General features: G+C 37.9%; 1 protein-coding gene across 17 annotated transcripts in view; it reads right to left on the bottom strand.

Moving 5' to 3' along the window:
- SIPA1L1 (signal induced proliferation associated 1 like 1) overlaps nucleotides 1-27,044 on the bottom strand; it is a 220,056-nt gene that overhangs the window by 177,172 nt on the left and 15,840 nt on the right. For 14 of the 17 annotated variants that reach the window (XM_075754278.1, XM_075754274.1, XM_075754292.1 and 11 more), the window contains exon 3: nucleotides 20,702-20,804. The exons of the other annotated variants lie outside the window; for them this stretch is intronic. The gene's annotated coding sequence lies outside the window, so the exon portion shown is untranslated. The remainder of the gene's footprint in view (nucleotides 1-20,701; nucleotides 20,805-27,044) is intronic. 17 annotated transcript variants of the gene reach the window in all.

The following is a 27,044-nucleotide window of genomic DNA, read 5'->3' as shown; positions in this document are numbered from 1 at the left end:
TGCTATACAGTTTCTCAGTGAGGCTTCCTCAAATTCATCTCTATTATTCCAACTCAGGTGTGGGGGTTTTCCGACATGGTGGTAAAACCACGACATGCCCCAAAAAGGGTACAGTAGAGTGGCTATGAAAGCAAGATATTGATTATGAACACTATTTACAATGTGAAAAATTAACTGTCAGGAGAAGATTTAATGAATTACTTCTGCAAACACATGAAAAACGCTCTTTCAACTCCAAAACTCTGAGTATTTACAACCCCCTAAAATTGCCCCAAGGGCCAAATTACTTTACAAAATTAATTAGTGAAAAATCCCAGTGAACCAATTTTTAAACGTAGACAAGAATTATAAAGCACATTTTTTCCCTTCTGATGTAAGTAGCAGCTGTCCTATTTATCTTTCAGGCTTTTTACTCCACACTGGGATTGTTTACACACAAACTCTGACAGAAGTGGGAGAGTGTATTTTTAAAGAGGCTCAAAAAAAAAAAAGCTAAGTGCTTCAACAGTTTAAGATAAGCATCAGAAAATACCTAGTAGCTCTTCTTAAAAGTTACCTTTCATATTGTTTTGAGCTTATCCCCATAAACACTGTCGGCTAATTCCAGTTAACCAGAGAAAGCCAGGTAACCCTCCAGGAAAACAACAGATAAACCTACACTTACAAAAAGTGGTTCTTTGAACTTTTAAATATGTTTATTTCACCTCCACAAAGACTTCCCCTCCTGGCCGCCATCTCCCACACAGCCCCCATCTATAAGGCTGAATCACTGGTGAACAAGACACAAAGCCCGTGCCCAGCTGGCAGTCACTCGGCCACACGACAGCCCATGAAACAACAGGCAAAGTACCAGCGACATAGTTTCATGGCCACGCTGCTGCTGCTGCGCGGTTCCCACACACCATCGCAGAGTGACACAAAATGCTCTGCTGGCCCTGGTGCCATAAAGGCAGGTGGCCTTTCCTTGAAGTTATGGCCTATTATATTTATATAAACTAGCAAGATTTAGCAATATTTAGGTATTTGTGAACTATAACAACTGAAGCAAGTAAGTTTTCAAGCTCCCATCATGACAGAGAAGTGCAATTCCCTCCTCACGGTGTCTTCAGCACTTCTTTCTACCACCCTCTCTCGGAGAAGACATTAAAAAGCCCATCAGAATGAAATACCATCAGTTAAATCCACACACACACCCCTAAATGGATGAAGTCAGAGTAATTCAAGCCACATTAACTAACAGCTTGCTGTCGCCATGAGCTGTAACCTGACAGACAATTTATTTCCCCTCCGCATCCCATCCTGGGTTACCTCTCTCCTGCCTTCGCTGACCTGCGCGGTGTGAAGTCCGACACCGGCTAACACCGTGAGAAAGGAGGAATGGGGAAAGATGAGGTACTGCAGAAGTACTTATGGAGGGGTTTTCTAATTCTCTCACTAGGAGGTTTGTTACTTATAGATAATAGATACATACTGGCCTCTCTGCTATCCCTTACAGGTAAAACCTGACTCATTCCACAAAGTGCATAACCTGTAAAGAAAAAGGGAACCAACACACACAATGCTCACATACACAGGGTTAAAAAAAGGCTTTATAAAAAAGCAAGCAGCAATGGCTTTCAAAGCAGAAAACTGAAACTGCACAAGCCCAACTTCCATAGGTGTTTTTTGGGTTTTTTTGATCGGTCATGTTTAAAATCAGAAAGTTTCTGACTTGCCCTCAGAGGGCACAAATGCAATGTTTCCCAGACTCCACTGAGTCTCAGGCTAGTGTACCGATAGTAGCTTCAGCCAACTAGCACCCGGGGCTTTGAGTTTAATAAGAGATTCGTTTTTTTTTTTAAAAAAAGATTACAATATTAGTACTAGATTTCAATTTCAAAACTGGGCAAAAGACTACAAGATGAAATAAAAAGAATAACAAATTTTCCAAGCGGGCCCAAGAAAGTTTCTAATTGTAAAGAGGAAAATTGGAACATTAAAGTTGTATCAATAGTACCCACACTGCTCATGAGGAAAAGCTAATCTTTTTCTGTTAACACATAACAAACACTTCATTTTTAAAAAGCTTGTTTGGCATTATTTGGCACGCATGGATTTTGGCCTATGAAACTGCTCAAGTTTACAAAGAAGTATGCTTTCAGTATAAACAATTCAGGTTTAAAACCTTGTGTCATCACACAGGAAGCGTTAAACCTTCTGTTGCATCTTACTGGTTCTGTTCCCTAGTCCTACAGGCATTGCCCCAAGACATCACTACTGCCCAAAGTGAAGTTTGTGATCTTTTATCAAGTTATTTTCTCCTACCATTTCAGCAAATATATTGCTTATGTTGAACTTCAGGAAGAGAAAAAAGTGCATCTATTCCAAAGCAAATTTTACCTTAAAGTTGCCAAGACTGTAAATAATTTTCATGTGATACAGATTTTTCTGTCCATTGTCTTTCTTTTGTTTAACCTGGACTTATCCCATCCAAAAACAATTGCAACTCATTTGTTTTCAGTGTAATACACAGTCATTTTGTTACACTAACATCAGCTAGACTTACACAATATTGATTATGCTAACCGATGAAACAACACAAATTATAGCACTGTATCTCTGTTAGTTAACTAAACAACGTTTATATGAAAACTTTTTTTGTTCTGTTTGTTTCCCAGAAAAGGAAAAAAGCATGGAGCAAGGAAACCAAGAATTACAGTGTCAATGAACAGGCTGATAAAGTATTTTAATTTCACATAATTACTGTTACAGTTTAAAAAATAGCAAGAATCAGGAAGAAGGTAAAAAGCCAACCGAATGACATAGTAAGCGATAAACTTCTAATCGTCTCTTGGCCACCAGGCCTCTGAACTGTGGCACAACCGACAATTGTACAATGACTTGAAATACGAGTTGGTAATTGCTGTTGGTCTCTGTATACAACAATTCCAACATATCAGCCAAATCTTTCATCAAGAATCAATATGCCTTTTGTTTTCTGTAATTACTGTAAACATTGTCCTGCCACCGACCAAGATTTCCTAACTATAGAGAACCTATAGTTTTCTGCTTTTCAGTTCCACCAGGAGAAGATGGAGTCCATCACAGCTGAATGTACTGATCGTTAAGAAAAAGCACTCCATCTCCTATGCAACAAAGAATAAATTTTAAATGGATTAAAAAGGGAATCTACACTGGAATCCTTCATCTCATCCACCTGAAAGAAATCTACAACCTTAACCCATTAACCATGCAAGCAATAAGAATAATAGCATGGCAGAAACAGGAGGTCTTGGCACTCTGTCACTAATATAACAGACAAGTTTTAAGGAAGGTTTGGAGTTCACTGAAGAGAAAAAACCTTATTGCTCCTGTTGCCCTGTTGTCATAACCTGAAAAAACAGATTCCAAACAAAGCTTGTTTCACAACAGCTCAAGCCATACCTTTATGCTCTAGTTTACCTCCACTTCCCTCATACTCACCTCCTTTTGTTGCATTTTCCATTTAATTTTTTTGCAGTTCCTTAAAAAGGAAAATATGAGCGGTGAAACGAGTTAAGAGAGATGTTTGTTCCACATGCTATGTATTGGAATTTACATATTCCAAACAAGTGGAAAGGTATCTGATATTTTTCATACCATAAAGGCCTGCAGAAGTATTGCCAGATACAGAAAGCATAACAGAGCCTTAGCTTTTGAAAGGTGTAATGGTGTGTCTTGCATGCTAAATTAATTTTTAACAAATTAAAGTGCTATTAACACTCTGAAGAAGAGAGTGCAGAAAAACCTAAAATGCCAATGAAATATTTTCATACATGTACATAAATGTAATCCTGTAACTTAGATTTTTTTTTTTTGTGAACTAAATCACATGGCCAAAATACAATCTACAACTGCCTCCTGGCCTCCACTTCAACCACAACATATGTTTAGATTACAGGATTTCCGCCCTTACCCAAACCCCCTCTAAGAAACAGCCCATGAAACTGTACCACTGTAATAGAACTAAATATTTAGCAACTAAATCAAAATGCATTTTGCTTTAAAGAAAATTTTAGTGTGCTAAGGAAGAAGGTGAAGGGTTTGGTTTCGGCTTCTTTTCTTCCAAAAGGTTCACATACTTGAGCTGCTTCGTTTCTTCACCCACTACAAAGGCATCGTTTAAATATGGTATAAAAAGTAATATTGCCGTGTGTTTCTCAAAAACACAAAGGCAGATTTCTTGGAGAAAGCAAGAATTTATTGTTTGGTGGCACCAACTTAGGATTTTAAAAGATTAAAACAAGACCTTTTGGGAATAAGTTAATATTTCTACTAAAGCAACCTGCTCCTTCTCTCAAACTACACTGATGACAAAACTTCTGAAGAAGAAGTCCTCTGCTCGTCACAAGCCTCCCACAGGTAAATTCCCATAAAAGTGATGGTTCTCCATCATTACTGTTTTTCATTATATCCCAGCATTACTACTGACAAAAAATGCTAGCATGCACATTACATGCTTGCTAGCCACCTACATTCAGCTGACAAACCACGGGTAACTTCTCTGGCAGAACTCTTGTCGAGGGAAGTGACTCCATGGTCAGCACCTTGGTAGGTGAGAGTTTCTGACTTCTCCCACTGGCTTCTACCTCCAGCACATTCTTTGCACCTACATTTGTCTGCTGCTTTTCTGCCGGCCAGCTTCTGGAGTGCAGTGTCCTTGGCCCTCCCAAGCAAGTCTTTCCACCACACCTCCAAGAAGTTTCCTACCAAATGCCAGCCCAGGTTGTCACCCACAGCTGCCAGAGACACCTCCTGAGATGAACCTTCTCAGGAACTCCCTTTTCTGTTGCGCAAAAGAAAAAAAAGCTAGGTGCATTTTAAAGGCAAAAGTGACTAAAACACTCCTGCCAAGAGGTTACCATGGTAAATGAAAGTCAGAAAAAAGGGGAGGGGGGAACAACAAGGCAGAAGCCAGTGTCTGATCTTCAAAACCAATACCCTCTCTATTTTTTACTTGGAGGTGCAGAGTGTTGCTCTACAATTGTATAAAGTTAAGCAACTGGTACTGAAAAGTCTGCAAACAATTTCACCAGTTACTGGTGCCTTTAAAAGGGGGGCGGGTGGGAAGGAAGCAGTAAGATTTCATGGAATGAGTTGCTATACACCAGCTGCAAATGTTGGTAAAAGCAGAATATGACAAAAATAGTTTTAAATATAAAAAACCCTAGCCAAAACTGCATACAGAAGCCCTACACTTTTTCTTCCTCCTTTTTTAGAACAGGTAGACATGCTTCTGTCTTGTTTTGTTATTGATTCGGAGGAGCTAAAGATCAGGCGAAGCAGTAGAAGAAATTATGTTTAAATGTAAAGACAGCATTTGAAAAAGAACAAAGCCTTAAGTTTTCACAATGCTGTGAGAATTACATTGCCAATTTTTCTCCTCCTACCCTCTATTATTCTGTGTGATATAATCACATATTACATACAGTCATTAATCAAAAGCTTCTCAAAGCTTTTCACAAACATCTAGTTAGACCTTATAAAAGAAATAGTAGTTTTCCATCTTTCCAAACAAAGACGACTCACAGACAAGGACCTGATCCAAGACAATGCCATGTCTCAACCAGAACCTGTGTATCTATTCCTTACTGCTGTGATGCCCAGCACTCACCTGGGTGTTTTTTCTGGTCCCCCTCAGAGAGCTCTAAAAACATTTACTATATACACTTAAACACACACTTTAGATTAGTCCACTAAATAGTTTTAACTGCAGAGAAACTGCTCTGCAAATAAGCTGCAGGGTTTTCTTTGTATTAGGGCCAAAGCATATTACACAAAACATTCTAATTACATCTGAACAACAGTGCTGCTAAAAACCAGTCTAGCTAAAACAAGCTCTTGAGCCCAGCAATACATGTTAAAATTTGCAGGAACTGAATGTGCCACAAAGGATATAAATTTCATTTCAAAGGAAAGTTAAGATTTCAGCCTCTTCCTTTCCTTGAAAGCACACCACAATGAAAACAAAAAAACAGCAAAAAAACCCAGGCTCCATTTCAGCAAGATTCTGATAAATATTCAGGACCTTTAAAGATCCCTTCCAATGCAAACCATTCTATGACCATTTCTAACATCCCTCAATTAACACTACATATTAATCAATTAACACTACATAAAATGAATAACTGGGAACATCAAATCCATCCCCTCCATACGAAAACAGAAGACAACAAAAGTTATTTTGAAAACAAGGCACTTTGCTGTCTCCCTTAGACAGCTCTTGCCACCTCTGATGTAGTAACAACCTCTGCTGCGTGCAGTGCCCTACAGAGCAGGCATTTGAAGGAGAACTTACTCAAGGTAGAAGAGGAAAGGAAAAAAAATCAAAGCAAACCTCACTGCAAATCCAGGTTCCAGGCAAATGTTTTGTATGTGGTGAGTTTAGCTAGAGGTGTTATTATCCCAAACCACCTGCTCACAGCCAAGGATGACACTAGTGAGACTTAAGTTACTCAGGGTGGAATCAGCCAGGCAGGTTGGGCAAAGAGCCAAGCCAGCCTCTCTTAGTGTGCTTGCTTTGGCTGGGATAGAGTTAATTTTCTTCATAGTAGCTGGTATGGGGCTGTTTTGGATTTGTGCTGAAAACAGTGTTGATAACCCAGGGGTGTTTTCATTACTGCTGAGCAGTGCTTACACAGAAGTCAAGGGCTTTTCTGCTCCTCACACCACCCCACCAGTGACTAGGCTGGGGGTGCACAAGGAACTGGGAGGGGGGCACAGCCAGGACAGCTGACCAAAGGGATATTCTATACCATATGACATCATGCTTGGCATATAAAGCTGGGAGGAAGAAGGAAGAAGAAGGGGATGTTCGAAGTGACAGCGTTTGTCATCCCAAGTAACCGTTACACGTGGTGGTGCCCTACTCTCCTGAGGATGGCTGAACACCTGCCTGCCCATGGGAAGTGGGGAATGAATTCCTTGTTTTGTTTTGCTTGTGTGTGTGGCTTTTGCTTTACCTATTAAACTGCCTTTATCTCAACCCACGAGTTTTCTCACTTTTACTCTTCTGATTCTCCCCCCATCCTACCAGGGGTGGGGTGGTGAGCGACTGCATGGTGCTTAGTTGCTGGCTGGGGTTAAACTACAACACTTAGAAAGCATATGCACAATCCCTGCAGCCAAAATTGGGAAGATGCAAAGGGAAACTATTTGGTGGTGGGATAAACACAGGGCCTTTTTCAAAGCCACCTTTGGTCTGTCTCAATATGCTGTTTTTCTCTGAGAATCTGAGAAGTCATACTGCAATGGCATGCACCAACAGGTGTAGACATCTTTCTCACCTGCAGAAAGGTATAAAATGAAGAATTGTAGGGTAATGCTAATGAAAGTATCCAACACTTTAAACCACTTCACATCATCCCTTCCACCTTCATAAAATTTTCTCAAGACAGGCAGAAAGTAGTCTCTAATAAAGCTTTGTATAGACTAACTCTCCTTTTCACCATTCTATAATGTTTTATACTTTAAAAAGAACCACATGCCTGAAAGTAATTTACCAGATATTAAACTTAAAATTAAAAGGCAACACCCTTTTCTTTATGGTGACCTGACAAAGGTGAACAAATAAACAAAACTTCAAAAAACGCATAATAAAATTTACAACATTCATTACACTATAGTCCAAACTATTATTAAATACTAGCATTGCAGCTGAAGACGCAATATGCCAACAGAGAATTTAGAAATACTTTTTATAATAAATCGAAATGCAGTTAAAACATGGTAAGACATGAGAAACCCAAGAAAACAAGAAATGTTTATGAACACAAGCAACTCAGAGCAAGCCTAAGCTTCCAATCCTTACTTCTCTCCCCAATGCTACTTATCTGTCAACAGGTAGAGTCTCACCTGTATTTTGTGAAGAATAAAAGAATTATGAGTGAGTTACTACACAAAGGCAGACCGCTTGCCTCCAGTTCCAAACAGGCAGTAGCTATGAGAGCAAACTTATGATAATCGGGGGGGGGGGGGGGGGGGAAGCAGCTGGTGCCCTTCCACACCAACACAGAGGCCAGACAACCCAGGATACAGCCCTGTACCCCACACCATCCAGAAGTCACTGAAGTCTTTTTAGCTCCATGACAAGCTAAAGCCCTAGATCCTCCTAAACTGAGAAACAAAACCGTGAATTCCTAATGCAATAGTGCATTCAACACCAGTGACTGAGCACATTTCATTGCCTTTTTTTTTTAAACAGGAGAACACATCATGTTCAATAATCCAATCATGAGCATCTGCACCATCTTCACAGTAGCACTCATGTCTACGCTCAGGAAATTATTTTTAGCATATTCATTTAGAAATCATCCCTACCTTCTCTATTTCACAGCCCAATAACATGCTACTCTATCAACCACAAGATTTGGTTATCTAAAGGGCTGGACAAACAAACTTTAGCTATTTACTTTAGAAAAAGTAATTTTATGTTTTTTAAGTGAATATGAACATTAAGGGAGACTAAGTCAAGTTCCATTTCATAATTACTCATTTCTATGAACATGTGTTGACATTTTTCAACATATGGCCATTTTTTCTAAAGCAGAATCTCAAGTTAAATTTCACGTAAGTGACTTAAAACTGTTTCTCAGCACTTACGCTATATCTTATCTCTACCAGACACAGGACTAAGATTTCCCAATAACCACCCACTTGGAAGCGAGGGATAGAGAAACCAACACAAACCTGGAGACATTCTGCCATTCTTACTTTCCAAATGAACATACTTGACACGTAAAAGAAGCTCTACTGAACAGCTCCATCGCTTTACCTTTTTTTTTTTTTTTAAATACAAACAGGCAAGAAGGAGGATGCACATCCAGTATTACCACAACACTGTTACAGCTCCCTGTCCCGGTCACACAGGGGCCCTACACAAGAGTCTCCTTCCCATAACAATACTTCCATGTTGTGACTTATTGTCTGCTTCACACCTTTCTTTCCGCAGCCCATGCATGCTCATTCTGAACACCCTCCCCCATGCGCTACTCATTTCAGAAATATTTGCTAACTTCACATTTACTTCTGGCTTTAGTCTCACTCTCATTTCAAACCACCTGCAATAAAGAACAGCCCAGTAACTCATGATCATCAAATCTTTTTATCCTAACATATAAAGCATGAGGTTGTTAAATGCAATGGCATTCACGAAACTGACAAGAAAGTACAGCAATCCACAAACATAAACAAATACAGGACATCCTTTCCATAAGGAAGCCAAGGAACAAACAAGTTACACAATGCATTTTATAAAAAGCAACATTTAGAGTTTAGTGAAGGCATGATACAGTAATCTTTTACAGAAGTATAGCAAGCAAAACAAAATACCAAACAGGAGTATGAAGAAAATAAAGAATTAAATATGCAGAAAGTTATGTGTGCCTTTCAAAAGTGATTACAATTTTGATACAATTCTTTTACATTTCTTTTACTTGAATACATTCCCTCAAAAATACACTGTCATCAGCACAAATTAATAGATCTCTTTTGTGATGATATACTGTACTTATTACTAGTTTAAAATGAAAAACAAACTTTTAAGTTTAATTGCACAGGCCCTAACAGCAATACAGCGCTTTCTTCTCTTATGAATTTTTTTTAAATTAAAAAAAATACATATATATACACTAACCTGTCATAGCTCTCTGCTTTCTGGAAATAATGATCAGACACAGAAAGGAAGTTGATGCAACAAAACTGCAGAAAATAGTTCAGACTGTTTTTATAAAGGAGAAAAAGGAAGGAAGGAAAAGAGCTATTGAGAATTTAGAAGCTTTTCTAAAAAGATTTCAGAATACAGTTAAACTACCGAGGGCTAATTTTTTTATATATCGCTAGATTATTTTACTATATTAACACACGCAAAACTCTGACACCATGAACAGTAAAACACTGAAATGTCACAACTGCATTAGGACCATCCAACACTGCAGTTGTTGGCAGAAGACGCTGTGTGTCAGCCACACAATCTCAATCCTCCCTTGTGTCCACACTAGTAGGTAGAATAAGCAGCAAGTTGGATCACCTTGCTGTTCTGGCTACAAAGCAAAAATAAAAGTCGGAGTAAAAAATGTCTGTGCAGATCCATGAGCTGATCCGATTCACTGTCTATGTGCCAATATATTAGTACTACTGTAAGAAATGTGAGGAGAATTCTTCAGCAGAATGAAATTACTTAGCAGCAGTGCAATTTAGGTTGCCTCCACCAAGACACCTCACAGTATGCACAGGATGCTGTTTTATCTTTGGCTGAAAGCAAAACTAGGCAGGACATTCTCCAACGACACGTGCTGTGGGAGTTGCCTTTTGAACACGACGCACGTTTAAAGGAGGTCTGGAAGCAGTCAGTTCTATAACCTACCACACTCTCATTTTCAATGCAGGTTTTGAACTTAACTTTAGGACTCTTCACCAAATTTTAGCTAAATTACTTTTTTGTTCGTGGTTTCAGAACAATGCACTTCCACTAGGGAAATCAGAACCTGTATTACAAAACTATGTAGTAGGAAATGGGATATTTAATGAAAACATTATACTCTCAGACATTTCAAATCCCATTGCACTCATGAAATAACTTACATGATTTGCCCTTCACCCCGTCTTTTGTGCTCACAAACTGTAACTACCTTATACAACTACCACAAAACTTCAGGTCAAGGCAGGCAATGACTTCAGTATTTTTCTCTCTTGAGGTAGCAAACCACACACTGAACTGCAAAGCATCCAATAACTCTAAAATTCTACTTAAATACAGTAGCTAAAAGACTTAATAGAACTAGATAATATTCAGTGTCAAAATTTCCTACTTGCTCAGCACACTACTGAAATTTTTTTTTTTTTAAGAATTCACCCACAAATTTCAAAATGTTTTGGCAAAGGTTAGCATCTAAATATGAAGAAACATCAAGCAACTGTTGTTTTTTATTTTTCAGCATTTCTATAATGAAAGACTAACTTATTTAAATATTTTATTTTTTTTTTAAATAACAGACTCAGTATTGGGTTTTTTCCTTCCACTTTTTGTGGCTTAATCCTGGCATCAAAAAAATTTCATCCAAGGGATGGTATTCATACCGCCAACCCACATACACTTCTTGGCAGCCTACAAAGAAGTCGGTGCTCCTTACAAAGCAGCTCTGTGCTACGTGGTGACTGATACCAGTAAAGTATTACCCCAAAGTGAAGCCTAGTATATAAAATGTATGCAAGCACCAGAATTCATATTCTGAAAATTCTTTTCTCTTGATGAGTAACCAAAGTCTTCAAAGGCCTTGTAATTCAAAAGAATTTACAGAGTTTGTATCGCCCCACACTTCGATTTTAACTGGAAAAAAACAACACTAAAGAATAGGGAAAATACAAAAATCACTCATGGAGAGCATGAGCAAAAATTGACTGAAGATTGTAGTGCAAGATATTTCTCTCACATGTCTTTAAGTAATTATTGCTTTCAATGCTCTTTTGTCTATCCCTTTGACATTGGAAACAGATGAGGAATTGTATCTTGAGCAGAAGGATTGCTTCATAAAAAGGAAGAAAAGAACAACACCAGAAGTCTGTGCATTAATTTTTTTCCCTTGTAAGTGTATAGTAACTGATAAAAGTGTTTCAGCTCAGCTCTGTTTTGCAGAGTAACATACTTCTGACAGGACCATTAGTAGTAGTGTACAGAAACATTAAGTGAAACACAGTAAGAGATGCACCATCTTCTACTCCCCGATTCCTCAAAAGCTGATTCCCTGAAATCCAGTACTTGCACACAGCTGTGAGCTTATCTCATAGCTCAAGCTATTACACAGACTTTGCTACTCAGGCTTCTATGAGCAGAATCTATTTTCAGGAACTAATGGACTTGTTTGATCAGATAGACTCATTAACCAGACGAAGTAAATAACCTTTATAGGTTTCAGCATGCAGCAACTCTTTCTAAAGTATGAAGGCTGCAAGCACTCTGAAATATGCATATACTCACATATAAAACCATGGTTATGTATGCTTATAATATACATGGTTATAATAATGTAGAAGCTGGTCTCGGAATAATGTCTAGCACATGAACCAACTTCTCACGTTGTTTTGCATTACTTCTTATTCCTATCATTTTTCTAGAAACCAATAGAAACAAAAGACTCATTCTCTTTGTTAACTGAACTTTGCTGTTTTAAATTCATAACTGTTTTTTTATGTACCTATAAAAGCTAATTGAATCTGGATCAAACTATTTGGGTTCAAAAGATCTCCTATCCCTACTGTAGACTGCAAAGTAAAAAAAAAGTTACCATGCAAAATAGAGGACTGTGTTCCCCACAAAGAAAAGGCAGGCAGTTATAAACATGGGCAATAAATAAAAGCTCAATGCGTACGTTTATGGTCACCGCAGTGATATGACACATTAGAACAGTCTTCTACTCGTTATCCATGTAGAACTCTCATCAACTCAAAACTTCCTTGTGTAAATATCTGTATATTTGCATGCAATTATGCTGTGGCAACAGGTGGACTTCAAAGGTTGTAACGCTTTTTTGTGAGATCAGCTTTCTGCTTATTGGTTTGGGTTTGTTTTTTTAAAGTGGTGAAACACCATTTTTAAACACAAGGCAACAATAAAATAACCTATGTTTTGCCAAATACAAATTAAGACATTAATCAGAGCAAATGTACAATTGCAAATAAAAAAAAAATCACTATAACAAATCAATCAACTATTTGCATACTCAAGATTAAAAGGTATGTTTAAAAATTCCCTTTCAGAAATAAGAAAAACTTTTGGAGAGGCTGCTAATTACAACCATTTCAGAGTTTCAAATAAAAAAAATCTCACCTACTCTAGAAATGTAAAGTCTCAAAAGTGAAACAAGTCTAAAATTGGAATTCTTATTACCAGTACTGATCTGAACATAATTTGTTATAGAGTATAACAAAAATAATCTTTGGCAGTACAGCCCATTCTACATTAATTGGTCACGGCAACAAAAGTTTTGCTTTTAAATCCATCTTATAACAAAACCTTTCCAGAAACTGCAAGTTATCTGGGACTACAATGCTGCTTCTTAAGAAGTCAGGAGGCCTCAGTACAGTATACAGATGAGACCTTGAAATATTAAAGAGCTGTATGTTCCTGATTATCAGTGCAGATGAAGAGTCAGGTATGCTTAGCAGGCTTCAATTTGTATGAAAAAATTAAACACGTAAAAATTGTATGTGGACTAGTTCAAAAATATTTAGGAAGAAACATTATTTTCTGTTTTATCAACTTCCCAATTTTAGAATCTTACAAGCTATCCCTCAAATTTAATATGTAGTTTTAGAAAATAAAAATCCCTATACTAAATCTTTCAACCTCACTAGCCAACCGCCAGGAAAGCAAAGGAGACTTCAGAAACAGAACCACCCATTAACTAAGTACCGTTCTGCACCAGGCAGCCCACAGAGATTCAACTCCAATGCTAAACTCCATTAGTTTCAGTTGCCGTGATCACATACCTAGTGAGGCTGGATCTCATACACAATTAAAATGTACACACAATATATTTATTTATTTTCCAGAATGTGTCAGGTATGCCTCAGATTACCAGAGTTCACTTCAAAATATTTGTATTGCCAAATCCATTAGTTAATGTCTTCCTCATCTACAAAAAGCTTGCTAAAATTTCCTTACTGGCACACAAAACTCCAAATGCTAAGAAAAGTCTTCTTGAATATAGTTTCAGAATTAGAACTTTTTTTTTATTATTGTAGTCCATTACACATAGTAACGTGGCACAATAAGATGATACTGCTTCTGTTTTTAAAACTCAGATTATTGTAGAAGTATAATGGAAATGTAATTACTTACATTAAGCTAATTACAACAAAGAGAAATACATTTAAGCTGTTCTTTTATCAGTGAAGAACCACTATAAACTTTGGTTTTAATTATTTTTAATGTAGGTTAGTCATATCACACTCTCTACTTCCTCCTCCAAGGTTTAACAAGAAACTAGTCCTGCTCTTTATAAGGCGGGGTGGGGGGGGTGGGGGGGGTGGGTGTTGCATACGAAAATACAGTAAATATTCAATGATAGTAGAGCTTTATCCAAAATCCAGAAATAGCATGTAACTTCTTCAATATTATATTCTCCCAGATTACCCAAAGTTGCTCTATTTCAGAGATAATTGCAGCCAGGTAATTTGGAGGAACCATTATGCCTCCCAGTAACTTCCTCGTGAAGTAGTTAATTCACAGATTATTTTCAGTTCCTTACAGTCAGCTTGCAGTTTATTCACAAGTTGTCTGACTAACAATTAGCATCAGCAGAGCAAGTCACTAGCAATAGATGTAAGAACCTTATAAGCATCAATTTCAAAATAAAAGCTAGATACAGAAGAGCTAGTATTTCATTATGGAAGTTTACCTGTAAATTTTTTTTTTTGGGGGGTGGGGGGGTGTAAGGTGTTTCCCGTCTCCTCCCCCCCCTTTCATAATACTAAAATATTCAAGTATTGTCAGTAGATTTATCATTTACCTGCAGAGCACCTCATCTATGAAAGCTGTGACAGATTCTTAGATGCTGAAACCAAACCACTAACTCTTCTAAACTACCATCTGTTGAACTACAGCAGAGTCCCAGGACCTACCTGGGTATGGAATATCAGGAGTAGTACAGGACAAGCAGTAATCAAAACATGAAGCGTGCAAACTGAGGGCATTCAAGTGCACAGAAGAACGCTATGTCCAGTTAGTCTCATATCTTCTTCAGAGTTCAGAAGGAATTACATTTGGTCATTTCACAGCAGTTCTACAAGCTGGCACATTTTTATGGCAATTGCCGGTTTGTGTTCTAGCACTTGAGCTGCCATAAAAAAAAAAGTTTGACCAACCATTTAAAGCAGCAAAGAACTTAAAAAATAAAAATGTATGCTTGCTGACTATCTGCTCAAAGATTTGGGATATAAGAATTCATTTCAGTGTAACAGGACTGATAAAAGAAATACCACGGGAACCTACAGAACAACAGAAGAAGCATTATTATATTACAAAGATCTCCTTTTTCTACTACTGAGCGATAATTATGTTTGGAAGCACATCTGGGTTTTTTTCTGCAATATAAAAGAACAGACGTCTCAAAAGTAAGTATCACAGAGCATCATGCTGCACTTGCAATTAATTTTCAAAAGCAAAATGAACTTACACAGAATATTATCATCCATGAAACACTAATTACATTAGGATTATTATGTGATTTTTCAGAACATCATTCTAGAATTAACACGTATCACTTGAGACACTACCAGAAACAACTTCATTCATGTACTGCTTCACAAGTATTATATTTGGCATTTTACAACCCCACAGCCCAGCCAACAGAGATTGCCTTTTTTATTTGTTATCTAGAAGTCTCAGAGAAACACTTCTAAAGGCAAATGGACTAGAATTATTCTGAGTATCTTCTCCTTGCTATCTGAAATGTAACATGAAGCCTCTCAGCCTCAAAATCTAGTGCAAATGAGTATTTCACATAACCGTACTGGCTCTCAAAACATGCATATTAACCACCTCTCTACATAGGACAGCTCTGACTGTCAGCCAGCTACTGGGATACTGACAGGTCTAAAATACAGCTGTGTATTTGCAGTATATTGATTTATCCAGCCAGCAGGGGGTGAGGAGGAAGGTTCAGGGACAGTGGCACCCCAGGAGACCTCCCCACTACCTGAGCACAGGGAACAGGCACAAAGAGCTGCCTCGGCTCTATCGCAACACTACACACACTGTTAAACTTAATTGCAGTCGCATATTTTTATTCAACAGTTTAAAGTGTTCAAACGAAAGAACCTGTCAAGTAAAGCTGAGATTTACAGTACTTGTTCCTTTCATAACCTTCCTTAAATCAGCTTCTTCTTGCACAGCAACCATGAGGAACTGTTTACAATCTATTAAAAATGCACCTTCGTAAGCGTAGCAAACAAGTCGGGGTGTGGTTGCCTCGCAGTTGGCAGGGAATGTGCGTCTTTCAAATATTTCCAGTTCTACTGTGCAGCAGCTTGGGTTTAAGGCAGCACAATGCAACAGGTTAAAACGCATTCAGAGCTATCTCACGCTATTGCCACAACTACAAGGTGTGCCTTTTGGCTCTGCTAGAGATACTCTTTATTATTCATCTACCTTCACTTGCCTATTCAAAGGAACACATCATTTCTTTACAATAAGGTATATAGTAAAGCACTCCGATTTCCATAAAGAAAAGCCCAAATATTTATAAAGTGCTAAAGGAGATAATAAGCATACAAAAATTATTCAATGTAATAGATCCAAAAAGTTCCAGAATATACATGGAAGTTTAGGAGAATGGCAAGATTGAAGGGGCTTAAAGAAACCAAATTCTCATAGGATCAAAGCGCAACTGGTTACCTGGAAATTATAACCGATCTACAAATAGGAAGTGGGAGATAAGCAGAAGCAATAACCTTTTTTAAATGGTGACCAAGGAAGAAAAAGAAGGGAAGAGGATGATGCACTGATAACTTTTCTGAAGGATCTACACTTGGACCTATGCTCACAAACATGGAGTAAACTGACAGATAATGAAATTTGTAAATTTTGCAAAGCTCGAGTTTAAGATTCAGAATGAGTCATAACAATTTTGTCTGAAAGTCACTGTGGATAGCTACAGAAGGTATGCACAGTGACGGGCTGATTGTGAAATAAAGTGTTAGATGAAATCCATTGCCAATAAATGCAATAGGAAGGGGGAAAATAACCTCAAGTGAATCTACATATTAACAGGCTTCACATTTGTTGTTAACCCTTCAGAAAGACTTGAAATCACTTTGGATACTTCAGCGAAAATATCAGCTTTAGACCATCAAAAGGCAAGTGAAAAAGAATTGGGATATTTTAGAAGTGAAAACAAAACAGAAATCATCACTGCATACAATTACCACAGTTGTTCTTGACTACTGTTTGTCACTGACATTGTTCAAAAAGATAATAGAGGGACGAGAGGAAAAAGTGACAAGCAGGATACAGCACAGCTTCCAGACAAAAATTTTGGACAATTATGGCCTTGGAGGGATTAAAAAAAAAGACACAGCTAAAATCATGAACACAAGGATTGGTGAAATCTTAGTAAGATAACCAGAGTTTAACAAGAAATTTAAGAGCATTTTAGAAGAGCAATTTTCTTCTTCACAATACATGATTGTGACCATAGGACATCAAGGTGAGAATTATAGTTTGATCCACTGAAGATCAGGCACTTTTTAATATAACACCCCAAATGTGTCATGTCCAGTACTGGTAGTCCTGAAGTTAATAGAACACTGTAAAAAATAGCTGCTTGTAATATACGGTTTCTTACATTTCTCTCATGTCAAAAAAAAAAAAAAAAAAAAAAAAAAAGCAGGGCAAGGGAGCAAGCTGTTAGGTAGTTTTAAATCTAAGCCTTAAATACTGTTAACAGTCTCCAAAACTGATACATGTAAAATAGTTTTGATTAACAAGCATCTAAGTCACTCAAATTATCAAAAGCGTTGCACTCCTATTTTTCAATACATATGCGATGCAACATTTCCTGAATGCTAGCAGTACTTTCTCTTATTAAGTCAGAAGTTTTCCAGCCACCATTTGGGGCAGAGGAGGACTGTGCAATGTCACAAGGGTCACAGATGAGTCACCTCAAACTACAGGCTAGCAACCAAAGCTGAAGAACACACTTCATCAAGGAGCCCTACAAAACCCGAAACAAATCCCACACATTCTTGTATCATCTGTAGTTTTGTATTAGGTTGAACTATGCATGTAATGAAAAAAAGTCATTTTTAAAATAAAGCCTGGGATACTGACAAGAAGTTAAATCCTTTTTCATGCACCAAATTTTCAACTGCTCACGGCTTGCGCTCAATCCCTATAAACATCTCTTATTTGTAAAGCACATAATTTAAGATTATGCAATTGCACTATGGCTGCCCCAAAATATTATGGGCTGAAAGTGCCAAAGTGTTTACAGACGAAGCTTGCCAAACAATCATTCCATCAAAACCACAACTCAACCACTACTTGAGTTAAACTTGTTCAAACTAGACTGAAATACAGATGTAAAGTATTACGTTCATACCAAATTGCAAAATAAATGCCAGGAAAACAAAAACAACACACCTGTTGGCATACATTCACAGAAGCAATCTGCCATGCACACAGACCTGGCACTGAAACCTATCCTGTTGTAATACAGATTTGAAAGAGAAGAGGAAAAAAAAGGCAGAATAACAACTTTCATTACAGGGACGCACAGAAAATTCAGAAATACCTCAGACCACTGATAACTTTTAGGTGGGGTCCGTCCCCCCCCAAAAAACTGCACTCAGAAATTAAAAGTGATGCACCCCCAACAGGAGAAAAAAATAAAAGGAACCAATGAATCTGTCACCTATAGATTTCAAATACAGCCTAAAACATAAGATTATTCTCATCCACCAGCTGCACACTGTGTTAAGAAAGAGGTTTTGTCTCATCCCCATTTCTAGTGTCCAAAAATGACCCACAGCAGCCTCAGTTAATAGCCTCATTGCAGAAGGATATAAACCCAAAAGAACTATTATAGAAGCATTGTGGCTGCAAATTCTCTCAAAGTGAGACAGCAGCTGCACTACATTCACAAAGTTTCATTTGTTACAACCTATTTTTTTTGTTGTTGTTTTACAAATAAAAGTTATACCAACTTTGACATTTTCAGGTAAACTATTTCACTTTCCAGTTTGATTAGCTGCTCTTTAAAAATATAATTACTAGCTTTGCTGGTCTTTGAAAGAAGGCAACATATAAAGACTCAGAAATACCTAAAGTTACCACACTATTTTTAGGATGTGGTTTGATGAGCAAATCTTTTGGTGCAGCTTCTTGCCCCTCTACTGTCTTCTCAATTGTGCAAGCACGTATGAGGTGGAGGAGGGTAGAGAGACAGCAAAATGACTCAATGACTTGTGCAGCAGTGACGTATCTGGGAGGGAGGCCCAGAAGCAAAATCTAGCAGAGAGCAGAAAGCTAGGGCTCCATAAGCTGTCACCATCAGTAAAATAGGCCAGTCCTAATGCAGTTTCAGGTGCAGATCTGACACATAAAGCACCCCAGTCTATCAAAGTATATTACGTTGTGTGTCCCTTTGCTAGGCTGTCAAACAAACAAACAGATTTGGGAGACACATCAAAATCAAAACTGCAAAGGAGAGTGAGTGAAAACCTCAAAAACCTGCACTTAAGCACATTTCAGTCCTAGAAAGCTCTAAGCTCATATAAGCACCTAACACACACACACACAGAAAAACCCCACCACTGAAAAACCCCACTGTCTTAACCACGCATTGCTCCTTTTGGCACATAAGATTTGCTCACTATCATTCAGAAGAGGCATGCAAGAGATTAATGAGGGATATTTCTGTATAGTTTAGATTAGGTAGCAATTACCTAGGAAGTTCTGAAAATTCACAAAGTACCCTCCTATCAAAAAGAGCCCAAACTGCAATTAAAGACAAAGCATAAACCATTTTAGGGAAGAATAACTGAACTCATTACACTGAAGAGCCTAAGTACTCATCAATAGAAGGCACTAAGAAGTTATTAACATTTTCAATAGTTTTCTAACCTGCAAGGAGCAAAGAGAACCTAAACACCACAGCGTATGTTATAACTGTCTTTACCCTCAGCCATCCTCAGTTTAGGACCATGAAAAAAAAAAGCCACCTGCACACAGTCAAATTACTTTCCCCTGCTCCATCATGTCCAGCACAAAATTTTTCATTTTAAACATGAAGAGTAAGCCAAATCTCTGTTACCATTGCATTATTAACATTTTCTTTGGTAGAAACTGAAGACCTTTAAAGTGTAAAGTCACTGTACTAAGTCAATTTTGCCATAAGATGAGACTTCCTGTGCATCCTTTTAAATTCCTACAATGCATTTTCAACAAAGTCATTCTGTTTTTGAGTCCATTAACAACATAGAGTACCTAAGAACAAAAGGTCAGAAACTGTTACAATGAATTGCCTACAGCTATGAAGCTAAAGAAGTCATGAGAAGCAACACAAAAACACAGATACGGTTTAACTATACACCGTGAAATAGGTTTTCAAAAGAAACGGGAGGTTTCGTTCTCAGCTCACTTCTCTTCAAGCTTCATCCCAATGTGAGATTTTTACTGCATGCCAAAAAAATTATCGGGTAAAATTTTAGTATCTGACAAGGAAAAAAAAAGCTTTTCAAATTCAAATGAAATTTATTTTAGCATATTTCAAACCCAAAGCAACTCCCTGAAAATATTCCTCAGTAATAGTTATAACCTCCATATACTAAAACCGGCTTAAAAAAAATGCTCTGCTTAGAGCCAACATGGCACTTCACATTATTCATAGATTTCAAAATAAAGAGATGCCAAAAAAATTCACCTCCTTTTCCTCAACAAATGTAATGTTCTGCCATCTTACTGTGGAAAGCACTTCATGTCTGCCACTACCATTTTCCAGGTTTAAGTATTCAGAACAACATTTCACCTTATGCTGGAACAGAGAAAGACTGAATTCAACTGCTGTCTTTAACCTTCATGATTTCCTTTGTTCTTTCCGCTTACATAGCAGGAAGTGGCACATTCTGCATTACAGTAGCCAAACATCCACAAAAGTAGGTTCATGCAAGATAAGCAAGTTCTTACCCTGCTCATCAATTCCTTTAGATAGCTGTAGGTTCACAAAAATCTTCAGATTTTCATTCCTGTCAGAGTTAGTATCTGGTCAAGTCCAAAGAATGGTTCTCACCTAAAATATATCAAAAGTTGGAGATTTGATTTTATGGCATACACACACCCCCCAAAAAAAAAAAAAACAAACTAAAAACAAAAAATGGAAATCCCTTTTCTCCAAAGTATTCTAAACTTGTTCTCTTCTTTTCTAAAAACCTTATAAAGAAAAGTTTTAGTCACAGTTGTAACCATATGAGCAATTCAGAGTGAACTGATAAACTGAGTAAGACTACATGGCAAGTTCAATTATGGATGCACCATATGCTTCAATATTCCTTTAGGTATACAAAAGGAATCAATTTGTGCAATTTGTTCAACACGCAAAAAGGCCTTTTGGCAAGATCATCCTTTTGCTGAACCATCAGTTTGAACACTTGCCTGCTGAAAACATCACCCCTTCGCATCCCACAGTAGTAACAGTAACTTAAACAAGCACAGGAGTAACAGTTCTGAACTGCTTGGTCCTGCTAAAGTAAGATACCTTAAGACAGCATGAGAACTTGCCAGCTCCATGTGTTTATTAGCAGAAATAAGTTTTTTGCTTGGTGTTTGGGGTTTTTCCTAATTAACATATCTCTGATACTTAAGGTGACCTTTACCAAAGCCTCTCAGCAGTGGTACAGCAATAGCCTGAGATGTGGAGAGCTGCTTCAAGTTTTATAACTTGATTTCCCTCTTACTTTGCATGTGACCAGAACTGCAAATCAGTAAATTCTAAAAATGAAATGTATACAGCAAATGTATACAGCCAACAAGCTTCTTACATACAACTTAACGGAAAGTCATTATCACAATAAAGTACAAAAGTAACAAGCATTAATAATGTTTGTTATTAGCCTCAATTTAAAAACGTGTTCTAATATCAGTTTTTACTTCTCCTTTTTGCAGGCTGGAGTTAAGGTTTATCTTTCAGGAGATGCAGCGATCAGTACAGTCACGCTATAAAGCAGTATGCCAAATCAGTAGCATTTTTTCTTAGTAAAGACTCTCAACCAAAAGACAACCTGGTACAGGTCTAGAGTTCAACAGCAGCACATCCCTCCTCCTTCTCATCTTCAGTGGTCATTAGCCAATGGTTCAGTTAATTACTGTTTGATCTTCTGGCTTAGTGTGGGTGCACTTATGCAAAGTAGAATTCAGCTTTTAAGAATAGTCTCTGTTTTATCTACTAACACACAAGAAAACCAAGATTGATCAGGCTAGTAGTCTGTATTATGTGTTCTCCAACCAGCTAAAATTGAAAGAATTGTCAAAAAAGGATGAAATTCATTAATTGAATCAATTCTTGCACAATTTTTCAAAAGCATCAGCCAAAAAAATGCCACAAAAATAAAAAAATGCATCAGCAATGCTGACTATCTGTCCACAGAACTTTATGTTGCCTTTGGGGAGGAAAAAAAAAAAAAAAAAAACAAACTAGTGCCCCAGTAGTGCCTTCCACTCCTCAGCACTAAACTAATTCTCCTATTTGCTCAAGCAATTTTAGATCAATCTGATGATAACAAGTAACTAAGAATACTAATTCATGATCCAAGCATAAGAAAATTTAAAAACAGGCATCCCTTCGCATGTCACGTACAGCAAAGGCTAACGCTGCTTTTTGTGAAAGGCGTACAGACCATGGAAGCCTCTGTTCTCCAAGCACTCCCTGTAAGAGCATTGCACGTGCTGTCAGAGTGAGACACACTGAACCTTCTACAAGCACACTGGCAAGTGAAGAGCAGCACTATCACGCTGTATGACTGCCAGGTAGATAAGGCATTTTACCAGGAATTTCTCATTTTTCCTGGCAGCTTTTTGGGAGGTAGGTGGTGTTTCACGTTTTTAGAGGCTTTTTTTTTTTTTTTTTTTGAGGGTGTGGAAATCAAAAACTAAAAAAATTTCACATTTGCTAGATTATTTATTTGAATTTGCAGTTGGGAAGCTAGGGACTAAAGAGAAACCTGCATTCACCTTGGCTGCGGTTGCTTTAAAGCAGTTTCAGTTTCCATAATTAAACCTGCATTTGGTGTATACTGAAATGCAAGCACAGCCAGTGAGATCTTCAGATTCAACCTTGTTAGCAAAAGCAAGCCAACTTCATAATTCACATATTCCGATCAAGACATACTAAATATTTATCTGGTGTAGACCACCGTCCTAGAAGAAAATGGTAACAGAAAGCAGTTTTACAATAATTGCCACACATATGCGAACCTCCCTCTCCAACTACAGACTGGCTCAGGCTACAAGTCAAAAATATGTCTAGCCCTTCTAATATTTTGCCACTGAGAATATCCAGTTTTAACCACAACAATGAAGTTTAATAATGCACTTAGTGACAAAGAAAGAAAAACTAATTCAAATTTACCATACTGCAATTTTCTTCAGCTTGTCTGTCCTACAGAACAGTTCACACAAAGGAATCTCAAGTCTGAAGCAACAATGCTTATTTCCCTTCCTCTTATTTTCATCTCCCAATCCCTCAGTCCTCAAAATACAAATACCATTTGTATTACAAGATATCCAGGACACCAGACCCCTTCACCCAGAAAAGGCAATGTCTCTACAGCCTCCCATAGCAAAGCCACCCCTATTTCACATAAATTAGGGCAGAGACTCCCCACCAAGAAATGCATTTAATAGTTTCAAACTTTAAAGTTTGTAACCAAAACACTGTGGATGTTCTTTTTTCTTCAGGTGACATGAAAAGAACAAAGGGCGGGGGGGAAGTCAATGTTCACCTGAAGCTGACATGAAAGCAAACTAAGAAAAAAAAATAGACATGCACTACTCTGACAGTTTAAAAAAATGGCCTAGTCAAGGCTTTGACTGCAGTTTTAACACAGACCAGTCTGTCATGAACAGTGCCCACTTTTACAAATTGTTTTAAAAGAACAAATTATAGTTTAGAAAGCCCACGCCACTTCAGAAAGCAAGTTGCAAGTGCATTAGAAAAAAAGGTTTGTCCTGTACAGGTGATTAAAAAAAAAAAAAAAGCCTTCCTCATGGGAAAAAAATAAACTCTAAGAGGTAGAAACTGCAGTTAGATGGAACTCCATGTGACAGCCCACATAATTTCATGGCAGATTAAAAGAAACATTTAAATAATCCAAGAAGCATGAAGCCATTCAAATAGGCACTGTTTACATTTTTATCTCATCTGCATTCACTGATCAAATTAACAGAAAAAAGTAACATTGGCAAGATAGCAAGAGTGGCTCAATTAGACATAATTACACCTGATAAATCTTTTACTATAAGGTGAAAGGCAAGACAGCTGCGACAAGCACAGGCCACAAGCTGATTTGTCCTTGCATCCTGAAACACTACATGGTGTCTTAAAAACAAAGCTAGTGATCCAACCTGTGACAGCCCATGGCACAAGTGCTGCAGTTGCCAAAATATAATGTTGTGCAGGTTGTTAGCAAGTTCTAGCTAAAGTTAGTCTTTGGCCAAAAGCAAAGTCACACAACTGAGAACATTACCACAGGAGAGATCTGGACCTAAGCCAAGGGTCTGAATTCTGGATGACCTGGACTCCACACCAGGGCAGCTTGTGCCACAACTAACTCCTGCTCTGGCAACACCATGCTGCCTGCTAGGTGTCACAAGCACTATGGTAAGAGATAGGAGTAGCAAGGACAAAGTGTCTTTTCTCACTGGTTGGTGATCGACCCACCCTGGGCAAGGATATACTCACTGTTCTTCTCTGTTCCACACCACCACCTTGTTCCCCTACTCACTGTTTCTGAGAATGCCTGCTTTCACATTTCTTTCATAAGCATTTATTCTGGCATGATTTTTATTGATTTTAACACCACCAAATTAAAATATGGTGCATATCTGCATGCAGATCAAACAAACAGCAATTGACAAACTGAAAGCTGACACAAAGAATGAAGCAGGCAGAAACTACTTTTTCCACTCAGACAACCACAACAGTTTGTTCAATGGCTGGCTTGAACAAGTGTACTATAAACCAGTATAACATGCCACACAAGGCAAAATACATCAGTATGATAACAAAAATGATGTGCGACTACCCAGTTCAATTTAGGGAAAAAAAAAAAAAACACGTTCAAAGAGCCAAGAAATGTATTGATTAAATTTGCAGCTGCATGAAACAAGCTTGGCTACAAATTAGAAAGTCTCCTTCAAGCCAGACAATGTAAATAATCCTTTCTGGAAACAGAGATATGGTAAAAAAATGATTCAATCAAATGCTTAGATGCTCATGCATCTAAGAATAAAAATAGACATTTCTGAAAATACATTGTCTCAAGCTGTAGGGAAGATTAAGTTACAGTATTTGCCTTGTAGTGCTTGTCAGCTTGCCTAAACCCAGCAAGCGACATTCACTTTTACTCAGCACCAGCGAGACATCAGCTGAATGAGCGTGTCCAGCTTCACACTGCCCAGCAGAAGAAAGATGGACTGAAGCAAGTTCAGTAAAGGGACCACCAAGCACTTAGGGGGCTGAAGTACATGAGGAACAAGGACAGGCCGAGACACTTGGGTTTGTTACTCCGGAGAATATTTGGGGGATCATCTTGCTTTCTGCATCTACCTAAAGGAAGACTATAGCAAAGACTAAGCTAAACTCACTATCATTGTACACCTCTGAATTATGGCAGTCAGGCTTTCAGTGTGGGGGATTGGACCAGACGACATCCAGAGGTCCCTTTCAGCCTAAATCAGTCTACAACTCTGAGAATACTCATCAAAATTTTCATCCCAATTTTTTATGCTGTTTTCTGATTACTTAAATTATTCAATTACCACAGTGCAAAGAGAGATACCTACAAAATACTGACTGTACAGAAAGAGTAAGGCTTCCAAAACCACCTGTGCAACATAATATTTGATACAGAACAACCATCACACAACTAAGCAGTAAATTTTGCTGTAAATCTGAGTTATGCTTTAGCTACCATTAGACGTGGGGCAAATAGAAGAATAAACAGCAAGGCACAGAAAATATCGGGTTTCCCTGAAGATGTACAGTTCAGACTACAGTACTGAGCTTTTTTGGAGGTACAGAGATGAAGCAGTAATCTGTCTTCTATGCATTTTTCCACTATTTTCACACAAAAACCACCCCTCTGCATTTCCAGAAAAAGAGAAAAAACAGACCTCTAGCAGACTGACTCACATGTATGCATCAAAACTAACTCTTTAAATGTGTGTCAACCTCTCCCAGAAAGACTGGACATTTCTGTGTGTACCTGCAGAAGAACTACATCACCTTCTTCTACAGACCAGCAAAACACCAATGGTACAGATGATGTTCCTTGAAAAGCTTTTAGAAAGCGTAACACATTAGATAAGAGCTGCATTGGACTAGCAGATGAAAAAGTAAATTTGTCATTCTGTTCCTTATCTAATGGAGAGATCCAATGAGTAGCTCTAGCTTGCAGTTGCTACAAACAGAAAGAGAATAGAAATCAAGCAATGAAACAATTTTTGGATAGTATCCTGCAGAATCTTTTCCCTTGACTCCTGACAGGCACAGTGTTGAAGCAGTGTTCAGAAATACTTACTGCTGCAACATGTTGAACATCAAGAAATATCCTGCAGACATCAAAAAAAAATTACTTTCAAAGGTGACTGAACACTGAAACAGGTCACACAAACTATGGAGTTTCCATCCTCGGAGATGTTCAAAGGTCGACTAGACAATGACCCAAGGAACCTGCTCTAGCTGACCCTGCTTTGAGCAGCAGGATTAGATTAGAGGATCTCCAGAGATCCCAACGAAGAACACAGAATTGTTGAGGTAACTGAACCTGCAGAGCCAGTGAAGGTTAGTCTCCATAAAAATATGAGTCTGTATATTCACATCCATCTGCAGAATCTGAGCTATACTGGCACAGTATTTTGTGTATTTATTTTGATGCCTCTAGACATGATCATACCATAAATTTAAATTACTGAAATCCAATAACCAAGCCAAGGAAAGACTCCTCAGCCTGTAGAAGATGTAAAAGACGACACTCCTGTTTCATTGCACACTAAAAAAAAGAAAAAAGTATCTCTCCCTCTTTCTAAAAATTGCTAATAAATGTTACTATTGGGAAAAAAAAAAAAAAGAAAATTTAAATGGAATACCTATGAAAGTAACTGGAATTTTTTTAAGCCTGCCTTAGATCAAAATACATTAAAAAAATAATCTGAAGCCATGTCCTTAAACATTTTGTCAAAAGTTTCCCACCATTACAACAGTTGAATCTCCCCACCCTGCACTTTCCGATGCTGTAGATTCAGAAACATTCTG

The sequence above is a fragment of the Balearica regulorum genome, chromosome 5 (assembly GCF_011004875.1).
Source record: "Balearica regulorum gibbericeps isolate bBalReg1 chromosome 5, bBalReg1.pri, whole genome shotgun sequence".
NCBI classification, from domain to species: domain Eukaryota; kingdom Metazoa; phylum Chordata; class Aves; order Gruiformes; family Gruidae; genus Balearica; species Balearica regulorum.
The sequence above is the reverse complement of the archived record's forward strand: the minus strand, read 5'-3'. Positions and strand labels throughout refer to the sequence as shown.